This window comes from Myxocyprinus asiaticus, chromosome 35 (genome assembly GCF_019703515.2).
Source record: "Myxocyprinus asiaticus isolate MX2 ecotype Aquarium Trade chromosome 35, UBuf_Myxa_2, whole genome shotgun sequence".
Classification (NCBI taxonomy): domain Eukaryota; kingdom Metazoa; phylum Chordata; class Actinopteri; order Cypriniformes; family Catostomidae; genus Myxocyprinus; species Myxocyprinus asiaticus.
Window position 1 is genome coordinate 19255610 of NC_059378.1, and position 6120 is coordinate 19261729.

Sequence of the window (6120 nt, forward strand, 5' to 3'; positions counted from 1 at the left end):
AAACACAGCTCTCTTTGCTAAGATTTACAAGAAGTAACAAATCTCCTTTAAAAATCATTTTTCAATCCTGCTACAGATAGTTTTCAATGCCAAGTGGGGCTTTCCACACTTTTACTGTTATTTAAAATAAATTTTCTGTGGATACAGTCCAGTGGGTATGTGTAAAGGATTTTTTTCCATATTTATAAATTCACATTCATATTAGCCTGTACTAGCTTTTGAATGCATAAGTGTATATACATTTTATTTTGTGTATAATCAAGTTAGATCAGTGGTTCTCAACCTGGGGGGTCGGGACCCCCTAGGTGGCCTCAGCACACTTCCAGTGAGGCCTAAAGAGCTCTTAAAATTATTTAAAATAAGATAGATTATTATAATTTTTATACAATTATTATAATTAAATTGACTGAAAATGCAAAAAAGAAAAAAAATAACTCCCTTTAATAGCTTAATTTTTATGAAGAACATACAGTTCTAGACATTTCTGGAATCAAAATGTATCATGATTAATTGTTTTAATCTATTTATGCTAGAAGTTTCTTACATTAAAAAACATTGAAAAACAAGCACTGTCATCATTACAGTAGAAGTATCTGAGGAAATATCTTATAATAATCTAACTATTCAACCAATCTCATATATATATATATATATATATATATATATATATATATATATATATATATATATAATCTTATAATATGAATATCGAATAGCCTACATTGGGGGCCTTCAAATATTTTCTCAGACAATGGGGGGCCTTGGAGTCAAAAAGGTAGAGAACTACTGAGTTTGATGACATCTTTCATTTATTAATATTAATTTTAATCTAAGGTTTGGATTAATTTAAAGATTTCACCCCTGTGAAGACAACATAGTTGAGCTTATATTGGTGACAACAGCATAATTTAGCTTGTATGTGTTTAAACTTTTTTATTTGTGTGTAATTTTTTACACCAGTAAGAATAGTTTCGTAAATAGCTTTTCATAGCGTTTCATAGTCTTACTACTACATAGCCATAACAATAACAATTACATATTCTATAATACATTTTAATTACATATATTTGGAATAAATATTTTTCCCCCTTATATAATAATTAACATTTCAAACATTTACCTATACAGAAATTGATATTAGGATTCTATGAAGGTAACATTAATTAATTAAATTAAAGGTGCTCCTAAAGACGTGAATTTTAATTTTGCAATATATGTAGGAAATCATGACCACTCACATTAAAATGAAGACTCCAGTCATATCAGTAACATTATAAAAGCTGTTTTATTCTACATGGAGAGGGTCCGCACATGGGGGCTGCCATGTCCAGCCGAATACTACTCACTTAATCTCAGTAACTGTCCTGTTATTTGACACTTTCACTCACTGATTAAAATAATCATGGCTGACTGAGAATACTTCATTTCTACAATGGCATCTGAAACTGAAAACTATTGATTTTAAATTATTCTGCATCCAAGTCGCTGTCAGTGTAAGTCCAAGATGACACAAAGACAAAAGTTACTGAGTGCACCTTTAATGAATTGCGTACAGTACAACATATAAAACACAGGTAACAACCTGTCCCGACCTGAAATTTCTTAAATACCCTTACCCTGAGAGCACAGTTCAACCTTTCGGTTTAAATAAACCTTCAAAATATATTATCTTGCTTTAATGTAAAAGTGAGGTTCTGTGTTCTTTTGATCACCTATTTTTTATTACAATAATCTAATGACATTGGGATTTTGTTCAGAGAATGGAATTCCTTTTTAAAAAAATTACGATTCCTAGTTTTCAATTAGGAGTTCAAAACCAACATACAAAACCACTGCTAAATAAAACAATTAATTGGTGCAATTGGACTTTTGACTCAGTACCTTATAGTTACTGAATTATTTCCTCTTGTCACAACTTGCATCAGTCTCCCCTATATTTAGATCTGGTACCTTTAGGATATGTGGTATTGTCATTCAGCTTTAAAAATAAAATCATATAAATTGACTAAAAGGTCCCAGACCCTCCAAAAGTCTAAAATTCAGAGTACAAAAGCAATGTAGATTACATATGGGCCTATTTGTCTTAATACTGTTTATTATCAGTCTTAAAGGTGGAAATAAATCGCAACCTCAAAACACAAGCTCACTGTCTGCCAGTCAAATGGGGACCATTCTGACTTTAGTGGAGCTAGTGGTTATCATCAATAAACTGGGCACTTCCTTCTTTGAGATGGCCTTCACACAGACTGTGTACAACCACTCGATGGAGACAACAGCTGGAGACAGTGATCGTGCACAAGCATTATCATCATGCTTTCTTCTTATTCAAAGTGTTTTAACCTCTGTGGCAGCCATATTGTCCATTCAACCCCTGAGCCGTATTGCTGACCGCCATGGCCCTGAAGTCTTCCTGGTTGCCTCTCAAATGGGTTCTGTCCTGGGCATGTCATCTTCATGTACATTAAGGTTCCTTTGGAGTTTCTGTACTTGGGTTTTTTTTGCTTCATGGTCTGAGTGGAGGTGGGCCAATGTTTTGGGCCGGAGTGGCTGCTCTGGTGGCACTAATCTCAGAGCAGGGCACATGTACTCTTAAACTGAACATTGTGGAATTTTGTTTTGGTGTTGCTAGGGTCGTGGGAGGTCTCCGGTCTGGATGTCTATACCAGGTTGGACCATCAGTTCTTCTTGTGACAGCAGTTGTGGTCAGTGTGTTGGCATTACTGTACACTGTGTTTCTCCTCTCTGACTCGAGATGCTCCGATACTGAAAGTGAATCATTGCTGCCACAATCTGAGAGTGTGAACGAAATGGACAGAGTCTCCGTTGGTATGCTGATGGTTGCCACGATGGTATTTATGGTGGACATGGTTGGGGCAGAAAACGTGCTCCAGCTGTATGTACTGAAGCCTCCACTGAGCTGAGACTCAGTGTGGGCAGGATATGGCAGGGCTGCCACCAGTGCCATGTACCTCAGTAGCTTCCTAGGGGTCCTGAACATGTTTAGTGTTATGGGGAACACAGTGCTCACTCTTCTGGGCATTGTGTCAGATTGCACCGGAATGGCTATAATGGCATTTGCCATAGAAAGCTGGGTCTATTCCTGGGTGAGTTTGTCTGAATAGAATGATGTTTTTGAGGTCATTAAAGAGGTAATTTAAAGGTGCTCTATGTTATTTTTAAATGCAATGCATAAAATGTCACTACTATCTGACAGATATTACAGAAATAGGTGTCCTCAGAACTCTAACCTATGCTCTGTAAACAGCAAACATACAGTAAGTCTGGAGGCTGGGCCTCACTCTTTAAAGGGATATTTCACCCAAAAATGAAAATTCTCTCATCATTTACTCACCCTCATGCCATCCCATATGTGAATGACTTTCTTTCTTTTTCTGAACACAACCAAAGATTTTTAGAAGAATATCTCAGTTCTGTAGTTCCACACAATGCAAGTGAATGGTGGCCAGAACTTTAAAGGTCCAAAAAGCACATAAATACAGCATACAAATAATCAATTTGAATCCAGTGGCTAAATACAGTACATCTTCAGAAGGGATATAATATATTTAAGTCCTTTTTAACTATAAATCTCCACTTTCACTTCAGCATTCTTCTTCTTTAGTTTTTGGCGATTCACATTCTTTGTGCATATCGCCACCTACTGGGCAGGGAGGAGAATTTATAGTAAAAAAGAATTTATAGTAAAAAAGGACTTAATCTGGGGAATATATAGATATATACTGAAAAAAGATGCAACAAATTCACATAGAGTGAAAATATGAGCAATTAATCTGCAAAATATCTGCAAAGATCTACACTTTAAGAGGTATGTTTATTTTGTTTTACATATATTTATATTTGTTTATATTTGTATATGTACATATTCTGGCCAACTTTGTTTTCATTTATTTATTTATTTATTTTTTAAATAAACATTTACACATAGTTATGCGAATAATTGACATGAAATTGTAAGTATCCTGCTGTGTGATGCTTTCTTCATATAACTATTTTAAACATTTTATGATCTAGTATTGCTATATATACATATATAATATATTATTATTATACTTGTTGTTTCCACAACCTCATATGAACTAAGATTACATAATATTATTATTATTATAGTTTATTTGCACTTCTAAAAGGTGATTAAGACCTTTAAAATCTTTGAAGAAATGCTGACTTGTCACAACACCTAAAATACACACTGTCCCTTGTACTTTCATGTACATTTTAACCTAACAACTGTATGTTGGGAAAAAAAGTTTTCGGACATGTTATTTGTCTGATCTATAAAGTGCTTATTTTAGTGCTTTCTTTATATAATCCACTCATCACATTTACAGTGGTTTTACATTTTAAAATTATGCAAATGTTTGCACTGTGGGGCCTGTTGTCATGACTAACAGTCAATAGAAATTTCTTTTTTTTTTCCAACACAAATATTTGAGCAGGTGTGTTATGGTGTGGTGTGTTGCGGGCCAGGTTTGGTGGGCTGCTCTGGGCCAGAATGTCCAGGGCCACTTTTTATTCCTAGTCCGCCCCTGGATGGAGGCCGTTTAATTAAGTGGATCCTAGCAATATGTTTAAAATTACTTACAGTACTTTTAATCTTTCAGAAAAAGAATATCCTTCAGTTTTATCAGCAGGGAGTGGTGAAAAATCAATACACAATCAGTATAAACTCACAAAAATGTATATAAAATATTACTGTAAATATACTGCATATTAGATATTTTATCTGAAGTCTAAAACATGAAAAAACTCTAAATAAATGATGGTAGTATAGGTAATGTAATAACAATAATGTCAACAGGCTCAATTAAGGCTCATACAAGCTTGCATAACTATGCAGAAAGAAAAATAAATTTGAAAAAAATAAATAAACAATGAATAAATGAATGATCCTTACAGACAAGAGGTCTTCCACCTGTAATATCCAAAAACGTCCACATGGTGTCACTTCATCTGAAACAAGATCAAGCTTCTCACAATGGACTCATCTATTTAAAGGGGGTCATGACATGCCTTTATTATAATTATTTGAATATGTTCCTTGAGGTTCACTTATAATATAATTAAAGTTTTATGAACAGAAAACATATATTTGTAATACATGATCATTTTACACCCTCATTCTGACCCTCTGTAAGAAACGCTCAGTTTTGGTACTGCTTCTCCTTTAAGACTGGACAGTAAATGCCCACTGTTATGATTGGCTCTTTGCTCTTGACTGACCTGCTCTCTCTTCTTGCCATCACACTGCTCACCACTACTGGGCGGGCTATAGAAAAGATTAAAGGTAAATTAGCCGTTGATGTGTTGGTGTGGAGGCGGTCAGATGCAAATGACTATCACTGTTATAGCTGTTTTATAAACAAAATGTATGAGATTTGTGTCAAACTATCTTTAGGTCATGGTTTATATTTTCATTATTATTATTATGTTTATATTTACAATTGTATTTATGATCTAATTTATACTGGAATTTTTCCACCTGTTGTCTTATGGGGCTTTTCCACTGCACAGTACGGCTCGACTCGACTCGACTCGCTTTTTGGGGGTTTTCCACTGCGGATAGTACCTGGTACCTGGTACTTTTTTAATACCACCTCGGTCGAGGTTCCAAGTGAGCCGAGCCGATACTAAATGTGACGACAAAACCCTGCAGATCACTGATTGGTCAGAGAGAATCTATAAGCTAGATGGCAGGTTAGCTTACGCTCGTGCGTTGTCTTTGAGCTAACACAGTGATGTCCTCGTCTGCGCTTTGGTGTATGATTTCCCAAACTCTCCTGTTTTTTTAGCTGTATTTTGTCTTGCTGCCGTCAGCCTCTTTTGAAACAAAGTTTGTTGTCTTGCTGGGAAAAACAGCCACATGCCGAGAATCAAGAACACCATTCCTTCGATATCCTCCATTGCTCCTTTGTTGTGTGTTTGTGTCGCATTTAAGATCATGTCACAGTAGTAGAGGCGGCGCAACTATGACGATCAGCCTATAATCCCACCCACGTTGAGGCTGCACTAAACTGCAGTGGAAAAGCAAGCTTAGAAAAGTCGAGTTGAGTCGAACCGTAACGTGCAGTGGAAAAGTGCCATTAGAGTGATTTTCAAGAG